This window comes from Gossypium hirsutum, chromosome A04, assembly GCF_007990345.1.
Source record: "Gossypium hirsutum isolate 1008001.06 chromosome A04, Gossypium_hirsutum_v2.1, whole genome shotgun sequence".
NCBI lineage: Eukaryota > Viridiplantae > Streptophyta > Magnoliopsida > Malvales > Malvaceae > Gossypium > Gossypium hirsutum.
The window spans coordinates 22,218,266-22,239,083 of record NC_053427.1 but is presented as its reverse complement, the minus strand read 5'-3'; positions in this window follow the sequence as shown (position 1 = coordinate 22,239,083).

Genomic DNA, 20,818 nt, shown 5'->3' with positions numbered 1-20,818 from the left:
GTGTGTCCCTTGGACCACACGGGCATGTAAGTTCTATAACTTAGAAAATTTTTGAAATGTCGTAGAAAATTTTTAGAGTTTCTGATTAAGTCTTGATTAGATTTTAATGCTTATATTAAGCCTCAAGGGTCCATTTAAAGGACTTTACGAACAATTTCGAAGGATGACTAGTAATTGATATAAATTATCTATATGTGTTCTGAAAGTTTCGGTAATGCTCTATAACCCTGTTCTGGTGACATACACGCGTTAGGGGTGTTACAAAACTGTTTTTCAGTGTTCTTTATTGCGATTTGCGATGTATCTGCTAACTTCATTGACTGCATATGATAAATTTGTATGTGAACAAAACATAGCATGCATGAGAGACCCCACTGCACTAGAATATGGAACATGTGACATGTACTCAATCTCATCATCTGATTGTGGAGACAAAGCCGATGAGAGTCTGAAATAGGCTACTAAAGGAGTTCTAATAGGCTTAGCACTCTGCATATTGAACTTGCAAACAACTCTCTCAGTGTACCCATTTTAAATTAGGTATAATTTACTTGTTTTTCTATCTTTGAGAATCTCCATACCAAGTATTTTCTTTGCTAGTCCCAAATCTTTCATCTCAAATTCTTCGCTAAGCTAAGCTTTTGTAACAACTCGTTTTTAGGTCAAATCAGAATAGTAGTTTCAGGACCACAAATTCAAAGTAGAAATATTTATTTTGATTATTATTTTAAGGTCTGCAGTATGATTAAATGATTGTGTGAAAATTTCGTTAAGAAATTTTATCGATTGAGTGTCCAATTTGACTAAAAGGACTAAATTGTAATAGGTGCAAAACTTGAGTTCTCTATGTTAAAATTGTCTAATAGCTATGAATCCTTAAATTAGAGGTCCTTAAATGGTAAATAGATCATTATAGGGTGGACAAAAATGGACATGGTTAGATGAAATTTTAAAGTTTTTCATTAAGGGCATTTTTGTCATTTGGTAAATAAAGACAAAATTTAACAAATAAAAGATGCAATCTTCTTCAAATTAGTCCTTCATGGCCGAATTTCACAAGGAGAAGATATCTAGGGTTTTGGCCACTTTCAAGCACAATTTTAAGTCCGTTCTTGTCCCGTTTTTAATGATTTTTATGTTTTTGAGATCATTGTAACTTGATTTATCTACTCTAAGGACTAATTTGAAAGAAAGGTGATGTTTAAAATTTTACCCATGTTGAACATGTATGTATTTTGATGTTTGATGGTAGAAAATGCATGTTTGTTGTTTGTTAAATGACTTTTGTAAAGTAATTTTTGGTAAAAACGACAAATAGGGACTTATTTGTGAAAGTCTATAAAATGAGTAGAAAAATGTGAATAAATGAAACATGTGGGCCGTCATGAGCATTAAAAAGTTTAAAGAGGCTTGGGTTGTGAGGAAATTGAAAGAAATTCATTTTACGAGCCTAGGGACTAAAATGTAAAATGTCAAAAGTTTAGGGGTAAAAATGTAATTTTTGCTATAGTGTGTTTTTGGGCTAAATTGAATAATGTGATGATTAAATAAGTTAAATTTGATATTATAGATCAAGAAAAATGAAATTTGAGTTTAGACTACGGAAAGAACAAGGTTGTAGACTAAATCGAACTAATAGCCGTTTTTGTAACCGAGGTAAGTTCGTATGTTAAATAAGCTTTAATATAATTGTATTTAAATGCTTTAATATTGCATGAACTGTATGATTGATTGTGTAGATGAGTTTAACTTTACAGACGAGTTCAAAGACGTTTGATAAGCAAGAAATCCCGTTTGAACCTTAGGAATAGATTAGGATACAAGTGACATGTCACTAGAGTTACCATGTGTTATGTGATTATGTGATCTGGGTACTGGTCTCGTACGTCCTACCAGTGGCTGAGTAGACCAGCATATGTTGCGGTTACTTGACAGCTTGTGTGAGCAACACCGAGTAGCTACGTCTTGACTGACAGCTTGTGTGAGCAGGCCCATTGATTAGCTCGAGAGCGAGTAATTATGTGATATGAGATTGAGGTAGCATTGGCTACATATGTGGCACTTAGTGTGCAAGATTCCCAAGTATCCGACATTATTATTTCGACTGGTTCATGGGTATGTCAAAGATGATAATAAGTGTAAATTTATTACGAGATGGTACAGGTATGTACTCGAAGCTTATGATTATAAATTTGTGAAACGACAATCTCAAGGTACGTTGTAATAGAAGTGAATTATGATCATGAGATTATGGTAAATTATGTTATCTTATGTTATATTACTGGCATGATTAATGTATGGTAAGGTTGCTTATTTTTTTCATGTGAGCTCACTAAACTATATAGCTTACTTCGTTTTATTTTCAATGTTTTATAGCGTCACCAAGCTAGCTCGGGATTGGAGATTGTCGGAAGTTGTATCACACTATCAAACTGTCCTTTGGGTACCGATGATTTTTAAAATATTTTGAGAGTACGGCATGTATAGGGACTTGGTCATTTTGTTATATGTGTCATTTGATTTGACCAAATGTATTGGCTGATATTTGTTTACGGTGATTTGATATTTAGCCATGTAATTGGCTTATTTTGGCTAAAATGATTGTAAGCCGATTTATATAAGTATATGTGTTAATGCCTTCTTGTTTTTTTGTTTTGTAATAGGTTGCTATGTGTTTATTTTGGTTAAATAACTTGTTGTGAAATGGATGAGATGGTCCTTTGGTGTGTTAGGAAATCAAAATAGAATTATGCATGGTGAAAGTATTCATGTTAATACTTGTGAATGTGAGTTTGGTATGAATTGATTTGGTAAATTATGCTATAGGAAATGTGTAAATATGTTAAGTGTTGGTAATGAATTATATGATTTAGCCTTGATTATGGATGTTTTGGTTGCTTAAACATGCCATGGATTATGCCATTGAACTTGTGTGTGTAGGTGTAAATGAGGGTGACAAATGGCTTGGTAGATAGCCTTTATTTTGTCCACACGGGTAGACACATGAGTGTGTGTCACACACGGCCTGTCCCATGGGCATGTGTTCTGGCTGTGTGTCCCCTGCACCTTAATTTTTAGAAACAGTATGTTCAAAATTGAGCACACGGAAGAGACACAGGCGTGTGTCTCAATTGTGTGAGGGACACGAACTTAAGTTCGGGTGTGTGTCTCGACTGTGTGAAGTCTACATCTATTTTATGAAAATTAAATTAACCACATGACCTAGCACACAGGCGTGTGAATTGGCCGGTGATCTCAATTTGTTCATGCATTGCAAAACAGAAAGTTACACGAGTTAGGGATATGGGCGTGTGTGACCACACGGCCTGCCCACACAGGTGTGTCCCAAACCACATGGGCATGTGACCCCTGTTGATAGCAAAAATTTTCTAAGTTTTATAAAAATTCCTTGAGTACTTGGTTTAGTCCTAGACCACTTTCAAAGCATGTTTCGGGCCTTGTAGGCTTGTATTAGGGACTTTATGATTGAATGCAAATGATTTTAATTTGGATGAAAATTTATGACTCGAAATTTTATGTTTGCTTGTGATGTGAGTTTGGTAATGCCTAGTATCCTGTTTCGGTGTTGAATACGGATAAGGGGTGTTACAGCTTTGACCTTTCTTGTCTCTTCTTTATCTTTCGCAACTATCAACATGTCATCAACATAGAGGAGTAGATACAAAAAAGAACCATCATTGTTTTTCTTAAAGTAAATACAATAATAAAAGCTACTTCTTTTGAAGTCATGAAAAGTCATAAGGGAATCAAACCTTTTGTACCACTATGTTGGTGACTATTTCAAACCGTAAAGGGACTTTTTCAGTAAGCAAATATAGTCCTCCTTTTTTGATACTGTAAAACCCTCTGGTTGTTGCATGTAAATATCATCCTCAAGTTCTCTATGCAAAAATGCACTTTTTACATCTAACTGCTCATGTTCCAAATCATGCATGGCCACAATACTAAGCAAAACTCGAATCGAACTATGCTTCAAAACTGGGGAGAACACATCTGTTAAGTCCACTCCTGGAATTTGACTGTAACCATTTGCAACAAGCCTTGCTTTATATCTGGGTTCTTCAACTTCTAGAGTCCCTTCTTTCTTTTTAAACACCCATTTATAACGAACAACCTTGTTTTTCCTTTAGGAAGTTTCACAAGATCCCATGTTTTATTTTTGTGGAGTGATTCCATCTCCTCTTGCATAGCAAACATACACTTTTTTGAGTCTTCACAGCTAACCACCTTAGAATAATTAGATGGCTCTTGGTTTGCATCTATTTCTTCAACCAAATTTAAAGCATAAACAACTAGATCAGCCTCGACATACTTTTTTGGATGTTTAATTTCTCTTCTAGTTCTATTTTTGGTGATAAAGTATTATGGTGAAGAAACAACTCTATTCTGAATTTCTATACTAGCTTTTGATGTTCTTTATTGGAAGAGTTTTTAAGAGATAAGTTAGGTAGCATAATAGTTTCATCAACATCTCTGCTAATCACAACTTTATTTTCAGGACACCAAAACTTATACCTTTTTACACTAGCTTTATAACCAAGAAAAACACATTTAATGGATCTCGGTTCCAATTTTCCATTATCAACATGAGCATACGCATGACACCCAAAGGTCTTTAAATCAGAATAATTAGCAGGATTTCTAGACCATACTTCTTGTGGAGTCTTTTTCTCAATAGCAATGGATGGAGATCGGTTGATCAAAAAACATATAGTAGAGGTTGCTTCGGCCCAAAACAACTTTGGTAGGTTAGCATTCAACAACATACATCGAACCTTCTCCATGATCGTTATGTTCATTCATTCTGCAACATTGTTTTGTTGTGGAGTATGACAAATTGTTGAGTGTCTCACTATCCCTTTTGGCTTGCATAGTTCATTAAACTCATCAGAATAGAACTCTAAGCCATTGTCTATGTGGTGGTGTTTTATTTGTTTTCCCGTCTGTTTTTTAGTCATAGTTTTCCAAGACTTAAATGTAGAAACCTTTTTCTGGAAAAATAATCAATAAGTGTTAGCATATAATTAGCTCCACCTCTTGAAGGCATTCTGGATGGCCCCCATAGATCAAAATGAATATATTCTAACTTTCCCTTTGTGTTATGGATTCGTTTAGTAAATTGAACTCTCTTTTGCTTCCCAAAAGCACAGTGCTCACAAAGTTTCAGTTTATAAATTCCTTACCCATCAAGAAGTCCTCTTTTTCTTAATTCTACCATGCCATTCTCACTCATATGCCCTGGGCGTATATGCCAAAGTCTAGAACATCATCATCTGACAAGGAAGGGGAAGCGACAATTGCATCACCAGTAACAGCAGAACCTTACAAAACATATAACTTGACAGTCTTTCTCTGCCATTTCATCACAACGAGGGAACCTTTGGTAATTTTTAAAACCTCACTTTCGGCTGTATATTTGTACCCTTTTGAATTAAGAGTACTCAACGAAATCAAATTTCTCTTCAATTCTAGAACATGTCACACGTCACTAAGTGTTCTGACGACTCCATCAAACATTTTAACTTTAATTGTTCCAACACCTGCGATTTTACACGAAGTATTATTTCCCATCAAAACAACACCTTCAGACACTATTTCCTAAGTTGTAAACCAATCCCAATTGGGACTCATATGAAAGGTGCATCCTAAATCAAGGATCCACTCCTTACTCAATTTAAAATTGTTGACAAAAGTGACTAGGAGTTCTGTAACAGTCCGGTTTTAACCCTAGTCGGAATAGTAGTTTTGGGACCACATATTCGAGTAAAAAAATATTTTAATATTTATTTTTGTGTCTTTGATAAGTAAATTGATATGTGTGGAAGTCTCGTGCGAAAATTTAACTGTTTATGTGCTTAATTTGCAAGAAGGATCAAATCGGGTAAAATGTAAAAGTTGTGTGCTAGATGTTAAAGTACCTGTTTGAGTTGGCTTTCTAAAGTAAAGGTCCTTATGTGATTATTTGTCCATTGGAAGTTTGAATGGACATAAAAGGGAATGTGTTAGGTGAATTTATAATGATTTAATAAAGGTTATAATGGTCAAATGTTTAATAAATTAATATATGTTATAACAAAACATGAAAATTAGCAATATATACTTTGTTTGTGCTGAAAATTGAAGAACAAAAAGAAAAGATAAAGAGTTTTAGGGTTCGGTTAGATGAAAGCTTAATTCGGGTACGTTTTTGCTTTAGTTTTTGATAATTTCTACATTTTTATGATTGTTGCAAAGTGTACTACAAAGCTCATGCCTCAATTTCTGATTTTGTTGATGATTTGAAAATGTGCCATGGATGAATTCATGAGTTTTGTGTTGTTAAATGGTGAAATATGAAAGCTTGATGTTAGTTCTACATGTTCTGTCTTTGGATTTTAGATGAATTTGATCAAATTGGTCTAATTTGTGAAAATGTTATTTTGAGGGACTAAAATGTGAAATAAATGAAATGTATGGACTTGTTTGGGAGCTAGGATAATTCGGCTAAGCTTGTATATATGCAAATCATGTGTATTTTGTAATTTGGTGAAATAGGGACTAAAGTGTCGAAATGTGAAAATGTGAGGGTTAGTTTGCAAATTACCCTAAATATGTGTTTTTGGATTGATTGAATTAACTGGTGAATAAAAGGATTAATTTTGAATACTTATAGATCAAGAAAAGAGGAATTCGGATTTAGATCGAGGGAAGTCGAAGATTATAGAATAAACGTTCGAGTCGACACCTTCGAGTACAGGGTAAGTTCGTACGTAATAAATGTTGTTAAAGATATGTTTCATTTTGATGGTAATGTATAAATTGTATACATATCTAATTACGTTTTGAATATAATGATATTCGACTATGATTGCACTAAGTGTGCGGTTTAATATAGCTTCAGCTATGAATGGCACTACGTGTGTGAGTTGGCATGGCTTCGGTTATAGAGGGCACTAAGTGTGCGATACCGACTTAGTTTCGGTTAATTGAGATAGCACTAAGTGTGCGGGATAGTGCAAGCGATGGCTAACCTTTAAGCACTAAGTGTGAGAATGCCTAAAACAGTGGAAATCTTGGTACGTGATAAAGTAATCAAACAAGAGGTCAGATTGGAAGGGAATGAATATGAAAATGTTCAAGGAAGTATAATACCTATATGGTAGATGACATTATGTTGGTAAGAACTCATAGATTAAGTTGGTATATATATTGGATAGTTGAATTGAGAAATTTATAAATACTCATGTGTTGATATTTTATATTTTTTATTGTTAATGTTTTGGTATGGGCCTACTAAGCTTTTGAAAGCTTACTTTTATGTTCTTGCATTGTTTTAAAGATTTCATTGCTACTACAAGCTCGGGGATCGTCAAGGATCGTCGTCACACTATTGAACATCATTTTGGTACTTTTGAAAATGTATATATATGAAGTATGGCATGTATAGGCTAGTAGTTGAGGAAGTATGTTTTGTGATGTATATATATTTAGCCATGTAATTTGGCTAGTTTGTGTTTGAATTCAAAGTTGAGAATGGTTTATAGTATGTGATGTTAATATGCTATTATGGTATGTTTTAGTTGGACAAAAGAAATGGTAAATGTTGGTAAGTTTTGGTAAGTTGAGTTTGGGTTTGGATGATGAATAGAAGGAAATTTTTGGTATAAATATACCTTGTATTTAGCATGAATTGGTAATATTAGTGAGTAGAGAAATGGTTGATGTTGTTATGTTATAAATGATGAATGCCATAGCATAAAGATTGGCTGAATTAGATGGTACATATATGATTGTTTCCTTGCTTGTAGGAATGACCAAAAAGGGGTGGCAAATTGACTTAAATCAAGCCTGTATTGTGCCACACAGTCAGGGAACACGGGCGTGTCATATGGCCGTGGGCTTAAGTCAGTAGCTAGCTAAGTATCACACGGCCATAACACATGGACGTGTCTATTGGCCACGGGGAAAAGTCAGTATGCTTGCCCTGTTTTGCCATGGCTTTGACACACGGGTGTGTTTAGGCCGTGTGAGGCACACGACCTATTCATACGGGCGTGTGACCTTTTAAAAAAAAGAAAAATCTCTTATGTGACAGCCCTAATTTGACCCTAGTCGGAATGTGGTTTCGGGACCACAAAACCGAGTCATAAAATTTATTAAAAATTAATAAATATATCTTCTACGTGTGATAGTGCATGTGTGAAAAGTTTGATGTTTTAATTTAGTCATATGAATGTGAATTTCACTTGAAAGGATTTAGTTGAGAAACTTAGAAAATATGTTAGGTAAATGTGTGAGGACCAAATAATTTTCAAAGTATGAAAGTTTGGGTTTGCATGGCAAAATGCCCAATATGCATTAAGTGGCCGGCCAAGTAATGATGTTCCTTCACTAAGTTTAATTTAATCATAATATTATATTGATAAGTGATTATAATATCATAAACAATATGAATAAAAAAATAAAAATAGGAATAAAAGAAGAAATTAAAAATAAGTGTTCATCTTCTTCTTGTAAAAACCGAAACAAAAGGAAAGAAAAAGAGAAATTACACTAAGGCAATTCGGCAGCCTCTTTTGCTAGTTGGAGGTAGGTTTTGAAGTGATTTTGAAATCTTTTTATGTGTTTAAGTTAATTGTTAAATACATTTCTTGGCCATGTCAAGAAAATCAAATTTCTATGGTGGTTTGGGCACTAGGCCGTGTATCAAGATGTTGGAATTAGAGGTTGTTTTCATGTTGTATTGAATAAGTAGATGTTAGAATGAGGTTAAACTTGTTGAATTGTTAGTTGGGTAATACTTTGTGCATTCGGCCATATGGGGTTTAAATGGAATGTTCATTTTATTTTTACTTTCTTGTATGAGAAATGGTTCAAATAAGTGTTAAGGCCTAATGAATTATGGTAGATAATTTATAGTGCAAAAATTCATGTTTATGGTGTAATTTGAGAAATTGACCGAGACATGGATGAAAGAATAAGATTGATATTTTTATGTTTTAGGAGTGAAAGGCATAATGAAAATTTAGTAAGTTTAATGTGCATATCTTAGTTTAAGTGTTATGGAGAATTTGGCTAAGATAGTTTGGTATGTGTGTTTGCCGAATTTAAATTAAGATTGTTTGAGTGACTTAATTTATGTATTGGAAATTTATTTGAGTGATTAAAATGGGCATTAGATGTTGAACTCATGAAATTAGAAGTATATGAGCTTGATAGTATTTAAATGAATACTAACCGAAAATGAGTATAGCTAATTAATTGACAAATTATTGAGTAATGAAAAATTTGGAAATGTGAATTTGCCAAAATTTATCTTGTATATGTATCAAATTAATGGAATATATGAGAAGTATGTTTGGATGTGCATTAAGTTTAAAGGTTAAACTTTAATTTTTTATGGCTTGGTTAATATTAGATGGAATACCGAATCTGTGTGTGTGTCTATGAGGAATGAATATGAATTGGGGTTACGATGATTGAGTTATTTTATTTGCTTAGTTGGAGCTCAAGATCAAAGGGAGCCAAGTTCGGCCAAAGGGAAAGCGAAAGCGGTTGAGTAGCTGATCGGAGTTGTTCATCCGACTAAAAAGGTAAGTCCTTAAGTAATTTAAGCTACGGTTAACATTGCACATAAATGACACAAAATAAGTTGGATAAGAAACCATGGTATGTATGAGTTTTTGAAAATTGAATGTGAAAATATTGACCTATCTATAATATTGTGGTAGCTATGGATAAGAAAATACAGCACTATGTGTGCAAGGCTATACGGCACTATGTGTGCAAGATTACATGGCACTATGTGTGCGAGAAAACGTAGAACTATGGCACTATGTGTGCGAGAAAACGTAGCACTAAGTGTGCGAATAAGTAAGAGCACTATGTGTGCGAACCTCAAATTGAGCACTAAGTGTGCGATATCGATCGTGGAGCACTACTTGTGCAAATGAAAATTTATTAAACATTAAATTGGGAGGAATGAAATGTGCATGGATACTAGACATGGGACTTGATTTTAATATGTATATTTATATATAATACTTGGGAAGAGGGAAAGAAGAGAAAGGTAATCGGCTCAATTAGTATATAATTGAACAAAGATATAAATTAGTGATAAATGAATCTAAATGGATTGGAGATTGGATTAATAGATGGAGCGACTTGGTTTGTGCTTTATTTAAATAATTGGACATTGTTTGTCATTTATATATACGCCAATGATTTGTATATGACATTTATCATGGTATTTTCAAATTGTGGTTAATTGGTATAAGAGTACATAGTAAATTCGGGTAAGTATATACCAAATTCATAAAGTACATATGTGACATAAGATTTTCTTGTGATATAATGGTTGAATTCGGGTAGTATTGAATTGAAATTTTATTTTACTAAGATAATCGGGTTATTACATTCTTGAAATTTCTTAGGACTTACTGAGTTAATAACTCACTTAATGTGTTTATTGGTTTTGCATAGATCATCTTGTCGAAGAAAGCTTGGAACTGTTACGAAGTCATCGCATCTTATGACAACCTTTTTGGTACTTTTGTTTAAAACTCTAGTAGACATTATGGCATGTATAGAATAATATTTTGGGAGGTTTGCTATTTTGATAGTATTGTAATAAAGCCATGCGAATATGGCTAAAGTTCTATGTATGGAATTGATAATGGTTTAGGTATAAATATTGAAGTGAAATCAACTTGACATATAAGTTCATAGTGTGATATGAGTGTGATTATGTTATGCTTGAACTAACATGTTAAGCATTTGAGATATATATTATGTACGTGTATTCGATCAAGAGGAGAAAAATCACTAAATGAATAGAAAAGTTTTAGTTGTGTAATGTTATTCATTAAGCTCAAGACTTTACACTTTTACCCTTTTGTATGCGCATACTATAGAAATTTCTTATAGAAACATGTTATTATTGTTATAATTATTTAATTACATTGGATTCGAAATTATTGAAACTTAAAAGTGCAAATCTAATTTTTATGTACGCGAAGTGGTTTATAGAGAATTTGAGAAGATTATGTTATGTGACCCTACTCCAGCTTTGGATACGGGTATTAGGGTGTTACATCTTATAAGTTTAGAAACTTTCATATGTTATTAATTTGATCCTGGACGCATGTTTTAGCTTTGTATATTTGATTTTATATGAGTATTGAATGTGAATGAATGATTTTATTATTAATGAGATGATATTTAAGGTATGATGGTTCGGATTTGAGTTATAAGTTTAGTAATGACTCTTAACCTATTTCGGCGATGATTACGGGTTAAGGGTGTTACATTTTATTAGTATCAGAGCCATGGTTTAGTAGGTTCCAGGACTACCATAGGGTATGCGAGCCTAGCTATACATGCCATATATCTGAAACTATGATAGTGTGATGAATCCTGACATTGAAATGTGCTTTTGTATAGCAATGGATCCCGATAGAGCTGTAGCTGATGATGTAGAAAGTAATGCACCTGCTCCTGCGAAAGGGACGGTGCAAGCTGATTCTCGACCGGCTAGTGTAGCGTGATGGTGAGGCTAAGCAAGCCTTCTATCAGATGATGAATGATTCGTTCACTCAATACATTAGAACCAATCTGGCTGTACAACAACCTCCACCCCCTAGTTGATCTTCCTCAAACTCCTGCTATGTCTCGAGTAAATCCAGTACAGTTGAGTAGACCACCAGTTGACAAGATTAAAAATATGGAGTTGAAGAATTTCGAGCTACAACAAGTGATGATGCAAAAAAAGCTGAGTTCTGGTTAGAGAACACAATAAGAGTGTTTGATGAGTTATCTTTAAGTCCAGAAGAATGTATAAAACGTGCCATTTCACTATTGAGAGACACGGCGGATGATTGGTGGAAAACTTTGACATCTGTGGTTCTGAGTGAACGAGATACGTGGGATTTCTTCCAAGTTGAATTCTGAAAGAAATATATCAACCAAAGATTATTGATCAGAAACGCAAAGAGTTTCTTGAGCTTAAACAAGGCTGTATGTCTGTCACTGAATACGAGCGAGAATTTGTAAGGTTGAGTCAATATGCTCGTGAATGTGTAACTTCAGAAGCAATAATGTTCAAGAGATTTGAAGACGGTTTGAATGAGGATACTCGTCTGCTAGTTGGTATTCTAGAAATCAAAAAATTCGTGGTGCTTGTTGAACGAACATGTAAAGCGGAAGATCATGGGAAAGAGAAAAGAAAGGCTGATTTTGAAGCTAGAGAGGTACGAAAGAGATCATCGGGTAAATCATTTCAGTCTGGATCCAAAAAGTTTAGAGATGATAACAGTCGTTCAAAGGCTAGTGCGGGATATCTAAATAGAGGTCGTGTTAGATCACAATCGAATTACAAATCTTCAGCCACGTCTGTTGCTAGTGTTGATAGTGCAAAGAATGAAAGGCTTGAATGTGATCAATGTGGAAGACGACACTTTGGTGAATGCTGGGGAAAGAGTAATAATCGAGCTTGTTATAGTTGTGGTTCAAGAAACCATTTTATTAATGACTGCCCAGATTTAGCTGAAAAAGATAATGTTCATAATCCGAGATAGAGTGGTAATGTTTCTCATGGTAGACCTCCTAGAAATTCAGGAAATGTAAGTGGTAGTCAAAGAGGAACGAAAGATACAACTGTTAGATCTGAGGCTCGTGCACCTGCTAGAGCGTATGCCATCCGAGCTCGAGAGGAAGCTTCATCGCTAGATCTGATTACGGGTACATTTATTCTCTATGGTACTTCTGTGATTGCTTTGATAGATCCTGGATTGACACATTCATATATATGCATAAACTTAGTGAACAATAAGACTTTTCCTACAGAGTCTACTGAATTTGTGATTAGAGTTTCGAACCCCCTAGGCAGATGTGTTCTAGTTGATAAAGTCTGCAAGAATTGTCCATTAATGTTTGAGACAATTGTTTTCCGGCTGATCTGATGTTATTACCTTTTGATGAGTTTGATATAATTCTGGGTATGGATTGGTTAACCTTGTATGATACTGTGGTGAATTGTAAACGGAAAACTATTGATTTGAGATGCAAGAATGACGAAATAGTTAGAATTGAATCTAGTGATTTGAATGGACTGCCTGCTGTAATATCTTCGATGAAAGTTTTGAGTATTGTGAGAAAGGGTTGTGAATCCCACTTTGCATATGTGATTGATTCGAAAGTGTCAGAAAAGAAAGTTGAATCTGTACCTGTAGTCTGTGAGTTCTCTGATGTGTTTCCTGAAGAACTTCTGGGATTACCTCCAGCTAGAGAAGTAGAATTTGGCATAGAATTGGTACCTGGTACTGCTCTGATTTCGATAGCTCCTTATAGAATTGCTCCGATTGAGTTAAAAGAATTAAAGTCTCAGTTGCAATAATTGATCGATCGAGGATTTACTAGACCGAGTTTCTCACCTTGGGGTGCTCCAGTTCTATTTGTGAAAAAGAAAGACGGTACGATGAGAATGTGTATAGATTTTTGCCAGTTGAATAAAGTGACTGTCAAGAATAAGTATCCCTACCCCAAATTAATGATTTGTTTGATCAGTTGAAAGGAGCTATTGTGTTTTCGAAAATAGATTTGAGATCGAGCTACTATCAGCTACGACTGAAATATTTAGATATTCTGAAGACTGCTTTCAGAACGAGGTACAGCCACTATGAATTTTAAGTTATGCCTTTCGGATTGACTAATGCGCCTGCTATCTTTATAAAGTTGATGAATAGAATTTTCAGACCGTATTTAGATCAATTTGTTGTAGTCTTCATTGATGACATATTGATTTATTCACGTAATGAATCTAAGCATGCTGAACATCTGAGAATAGTGTTACAAATTTTGTGAGATAAACAGTTGTATGCGAAATTCAGCAAGTGTGAGTTCTGGTTGGAGAAGTTGGTTTCTTGGGTCATATCGTATCAACCTCTATATTCGAGTTGATCCGAGTAAAATTTTAGCTATTTCAGATTGGATACCTCCAAGAAATATTTCTGAAGTCTGTAGTTTTCTGGGACTTGCTGGTTATTATAGAAGATTCGTAAAAGGTTTCTCGATGATTGCGACTCTATTGACAAAATTGCTCCAGAAAGATGTGAAGTTTGAATAGTCTGAAGGGTGTCAGAACAGCTTTGACCTGTTAAAGACTTTATTGACTAAAGCTCCAGTTTTAGTACAACCTGAATCGGGTAAAGAATTTTTGATTTATAGTGATGCTTCGTTAATTGGTTTGGGATATGTTTTAATGCAAGAAGGAAAAGTTGTTGCCTATGCTTCGAGACAATTGAAGCCACATGAAAAGAACTATCCGACACATGATCTGGAGTTAGCTGCGATTGTGTTTGCTCAAAAGATTTGGCGCCATTATTTTTTGGTGAAAAATATCACATTTATTCAGATCATAAGAGTTTGAAGTATTTGATGATGCAAAAAGATTTAAATCTATGACAGAGAAGATGGTTAGAACTATTAAAAGACTACGAACTTGTGATTGATTATCATCCGGGAAAAGCAAATGTTGTCGTTGATGCCTTAAGTCAGAAAACATTGTTTGCTTTGAGTGCAATGAATGGTCATTTGGTTCTGTCTGATGATGGTTCAGTTTTACCTGAATTAAAAACAAGACCCTTGTTCTTACAACAGATTATCGAAGCTCAGAAGATTGAGAATGAGATTTTAGCAAAACGAGCTCAGTGTAACGTAGAGATTGATTCAAAATTCAGAGTTGATGAAGATAATTGTTTAAGATTTTGAGATCAGATTTGTATTCCGAGAAATCCAGAGTTAATTCAAATGATTCTGAGTGAAGCCCATAGTAATCGGTTAAATGTGCATCAGGGTAGTACGAAAATGTATAACGACTTGAAATAACATTATTGATGGTCCGGAATAAAAAGAGATATCTCTGAATTTGTTTCTAAATGTTTGATCTGTCAGTAAGTTAAAGCTGAACATCAGGTGCCATCTGGATTATTACAACCAATTATGATTCCGGAGTGGAAATGGGATCGAGTGACCATGGACTTTGTGTAGGGTTTGTCCCTGTCTCCGAGAAAGAAAGACGCAATTTGGGTTGTAGTTGATCGATTGACGAAATCGGCTCATTTTATTCCGGTTCGACCTGATTATTCGCTTGATAGATTAGCTGAATTATAAATTTCTGATATAGTGAGATTGCATGGTGTGCCATTGTCTATAGTATCAGACAGAGATCCGAGATTCACATCGAGATTTTGGAAGAAATTGCAAGATGCTCTGGGTACTAGATTGCATTTTAGCACTGCTTATCATCAGCAAACAGATGGTCAATTTGAACGGATTATTCAGATACTTGAAAATATGTTGAGATGTTGCATTCTTAAGTTTGAAAGTACGTGGTAACAATACTTACCTTTGATTGAATTTACTTATAATAACAGTTTTCAGTCGATCAGTAAAATGGCACCATACGAAGCTTTATATGGTTGTAAATGCCATACATCTTTGTATTGGACAGAGCTCAGTGAAAAGAAAATTTATGGAGTTGATTTGATAAAAGAAACCGAACAGAAAGTGAAAGTGATCCGAGATAGTTTGAAAGCAGCTTCTGATCGTCAGAAATCATATGCAGATTTGAAAAGAGAAGACATTGAGTTTGAGATCGGCGACAAAGTGTTTTTGAAAGTGTCTCCATGGAAGAAAGTCATTCGGTTTGGTAGAAAAGGCAAGTTGAGTCCGAGGCTGTCTGAAATCATTGAGCGAGTTGGGCCTGTTGCTTATAGATTGAGGCTACTATCTAAATTAGAAAAGATGCATAATGTGTTTCACATATCGATGCTTTAACGGTATAGATCTGATCCTTTGCATATAATTCCTCCATTTGAGATTGAAATTCGGTCTGATATAACTTACGAAGAAAAGCTAATTCAAATCTTAACTCGAGAGGCTAAAGAATTACGTAATAAGAAGATTCTATTAGTTGAAGTGATGTGGCATCGACACGGTATTGAAGAGGTAACGTGGGAGCCTAAAGATGCTATGAAATAGCAATATCCAAATCTGTTTAATGGAAAGATTTTCGGGGACAAAAATCCCTAAGGGGGGAGAATTGTAACAGTCTGGTTTTAACCCTAGTCGAAATAGTGGTTTCGGGACCACAAATCCGAGTCAGAAAAATATTTTAATATTATTTTCTGTGTCTTTGATAAGTAAATTGATATGTGTGAAAGTCTTGTGCGAAAATTTAACTGTTTGTGTGTTTAATTTGCAATAAAGATCAAATCGCGTAAAATGTAAAATTTGTGTGCTAGATGTTAAAGTACCTGTTTGAGTTGGCTTTCTAAAGTAAAGGTCCTTATGTGATTATTTGACCATTGGAAGTTTGAATGGACATAAAAGGGCATGTGTTAGGTGAATTTATAATGATTTAATAAAGGTTATAATGTTCAAATGTTTAATAAATTAATATATGTTATAACAAAACATGAAAATAGGCAATATATGCTTTGTTTGTGCTGAAAATTGAAGAACAAAAAGAAAAGATAAATATTTTTAGGGTTCGGCTAGATGGAAGCTTAATTCGGGTATGTTTTTGCTTCAGTTTTTGATAATTTCTACGTTTTTATAATCATTGATAAATGAACTATAAAGCCCATGCCTCAATTTCTGATTTTGTTGATGATTTGAAAACGTGCCATGGATGAATTCATGAGTTTTGTGTTGTTAAATGGTGAAATATGAAAGCTTGATGTTAGGTTTACATGTTTTGTCTTTGGATTTTAGATGAATTTGAGCAAATTGGGCTAATTTGTTAAAATGTTATTTTGAGGGACTAAAATGTGAAATAAATGAAATGCATGGACTTTCGGCTAAGCTTGTATATATGCAAATTATGTGTATTTTGTGATTTAGTGAAATAGGGACTAAAGTGTCAAAATATGAAAATGTGAGGGTTAGTTTTCAAATTACCCTAAATATGTGTTTATGGATTGAATTGAATTAATTGGTGAATAAAATGATTAATTTTGAATACTTATAGATCAAGAAAAGAGGAATTCAGATTTAGATCGAGGGAAGAAGAAGATTATAGAATAAACGTTCGAGTCGACACCTTCGAGTACGAGGTAAGTTCGTACGTAGTAAATGTTGTTAAAGATATGTTTCATTTCAATGGTAATGTATAAATTGTATAGATATTTGATTATGTTTTGAGTATAATGATATTCGACTATGATTGGCACTAAGTGTGCGATTTAATATAGCTTCAGCTATAAATGGCACTAAGTGTGCAAGTTGGCATAGCTTCAGTTATAGAGCGCACTAAGTGTGAGATACTGACTTAGTTTCGGTTAATTGAGATAGCACTAAGTGTGCGGGATGGTGCAAGCAATGGCTAACCTTTAAGCACTAAGTGTGCGAATGCCTAAAACAGTGGAAATCTTGGTAGGTGATAAAGTAATCAAATAAGAGTTAAGATTGGAAGGGAATGAATATGAAAATGTTCAGGTAAGTATAATACCTATATGGTAGATGACATTATGTTGGTAAGAACTCATAGATTAAGTTGGTATATATATTGGATAGTTGAATTGAGAAATTTATAAATACTCATGTGTTGATGTTTTATATTTTTTATTGTTAATGTTTTGGTATGGCCTTACTAAGCTTTTGAAAGCTTAATTTGTATGTGCTTGCATTGTTTTATAGATTTCATAGTTGCTACAAGCTCGGGGATCGTCAAGGATCGTCGCCACACTATCGAACCTCATTTTGGTACTTTTGAAAATGTATATATATGAAGTATGGCATGTATAGGCTAGTAGTTGAGGAAGTATGTTTTGTGATGTATATATATTTAGCCATGTAATTTGGCTAGTTTGTGTTTGAATTCAAAGTTGAGAATGGTTTATAGTATGTGATGTTAATATGCTATTATGGTATGTTTTAGTTGGACAAAAGAAATGGTAAATGTTGGTAAGTTTTGGTAAGTTGAGTTTGGGTTTGGATGATGAATAGAAGGAAATGTTTTGGTATAAATATACCTTGTGTTTAGCATGAATTTGTAATATTAGTGAGTAGAGAAATGGTTGATGTTGTTATGTTATAAATGATGAATGCCATAGCATAAAGATTGGCTGAATTGGATGGTACATATATGATTGTTTCCTTGCTTGTAGGAATGACCAAAAAGGGGTGGCAAATTGGCTTAAATTAAGCCTTCATTGTGCCACACAGTCAGGGAACACGGGCGTGTCATATGGCCATGGGCTTATGTCAGTAGCTAGCTAAGTATCACACAACCATAGCACACAGGCGTGTCTGTTGGCCCTGGGGAAAAGTTTGTATGCATGCCCTGTTTTGCCATGGCTTTGACACACGGGTGTGTTTAGGCCGTGTGAGGCACACGACCTGTTCACACTGGCGTGTGACCTTTTAAAGAAAATGGAAAATCTGTTATAAGTTTAAAAACTTTTGTATGTTATTATTTTGATCCTGAACGCATGTTTTAGCTTTGTATATTTGATTTTATATAAGTATTGAATGTGAATGAATGATTTTATTATTAATGAGATGATATTTAAGGTATGATGGTTCAGATTTGAGTTATAAGTTCGGTAATGCCTCTTAACCTATTCCGGCAATGGTTACGGGTTAGGGGTGTTACAAGTTCACCATCGCTGTAGTCTTTTACAATATCAGCTTCACCGAATTTTTCTAGTTGGTTTCCCTTTTTATTCTCAGGCTCCCTTTTTTATCTTGTTCTACAACTTACAACACTCAGATTTAATGTGTCCTTTCTTCTTGTAAAAGTTACAAGTTTTACCTTTGTTTGAAGACTTTGATCTACCCTTAGATTTACCGCGAGGATTTCATTCCTGTGTCCTTCCATTATCATCATCAGCACGAGGATTTCTTTCCTCTATCCTTCTATAACTATCATCAGCATTACGATTTTGCCTCTCATGAACAATGAGACCCTCTCCTTAAGAGTCAGATTTAACAACAAGATGCTTCATCTTATCATACGAGGTAAAAGAATAATAAACCTCACCAATTGTGAGAGACTTATGGCTAGATAAAATAATGTCTCTAAAGTTGAATAAGATCGAGGCAGCGACCAAAGTAGAATCAACCCTAGATATTCCTTATCATACTGAACCTCCCTAGCCTCCAAGTTTAAAAGAATTTCTTTAAACATTGTTAAATGTTTGTGTACAGGCGCACCTTCCACCAAACGATGAGCATAAATACATTGTTTCATATGCAACTTGCTGGTTAGAGTTTTCGACATACATATTTGTTCTAGCCTCTTCCATAATGCAGTGGCGGTCTTTTCCTTCATCACATCCTGCAAAATTTTGTTAGAAAAATACAGATGTAACTGTGTTAATGCCTTTCGAATTTTACGCCTCTTTTCTTCCTCCATCAATGTCGAAGACATTTTCTCTATTCCTAGAAAGGCATCCTCTAAGTCTATCTACACAAGAACTGCCTACATCTTTATCTACCACAATGAAAATCTGGTGTTGCGATCCAACAACAAAATTTCATACTTCAAAGACATCATTACCATGATTGAGATGAACAACCCGAAAGCTTGAATACCAATTTGTGAAAAAATAGAATGCCAATAATGACAATGTATCATAAAGAAAAGTGAAAGAAATATAAAGAACACACATATTTTTACGTCGAAACCCTTTCGGGAAAAAACCACGGGTAGAGGAGAAGAAAATTCATTATGTCGAATTAGAATAATTACAAAAGGAATAGACTACGTCTATTTATAGCTTGTAAAATCATATTCAAATAGAAGGAGTGTAGTAAGGTTGAAACACCTTATTCTAATCAATATCAAATAGATTAAGTGTAATAAGGTTGAAGAACCTTATTCTAAAATAAAATAAAAGAAGTGTAGTTCTATTTGGATTTTACTTTTGTTTTATTTTACCATTGTATTTTATTTTAATAAGGATTCGGGTCACTCAATTCTAACAGTTACAAAGACTAAAAAGAGCATAGAATGGTAAATAAACTAGAAACAAAATATCATTAATTCACAAATAGAAAAGTGCATATAATAATACCGAGGAAGCCAGATGACGCAGGAAGTAGCAGGACCCAAAAAGCAACGCTAGTTTGGTGTAATGCACCAAATTTTCAACATTTGTTTTGATAAATTTTGTTAATAATTAAGTGTCTGTATCTGTGATTAAGTATTTTGTTTATGTGTTTAAGATCAGAGATTCGAGTTTTCCTTCTGGTTTAACACTTATCCTTGAATTCTCAATTTAAGTTTATTTCTGCGTTAACTCAAGAATGAGCCTGTGTTAATCTCTATCAAAAAAAAAAATCAAATTTAATATAATCCAATAATAGTATTATCAATTGAATATATTATTATTATATATACTAAAACAAATTTAGGTTTGAAATATGAAGATTTTAGTTTCAATAGTTAGAATTATGATATTTGGCATATATTGTAATTCCATGCGTCCATTATTAATACTCTTAATCTTTTTACATATTACCATTTATTAAGAAAAAACAAATTCAAAATAAAACTTTTCATTAAATGTAAAAAAAATATACAACTTATTCCGTAATTTCGTATAACTTTTCCTTTGTTACATTAAAAAAAATATTATTTATTAATATTTTACCTTGATTAATTCACTAATATTATAACCCAAATCATTCCTTTCAGAAATAAATTTATTTAAAATTAAAACTAATTTAGTAATTTACGACTTACAAAATACAACAAATTCTGATCTAACTATAGTATACAATTAAATTAATATATTATAATTTTGATCTTGTT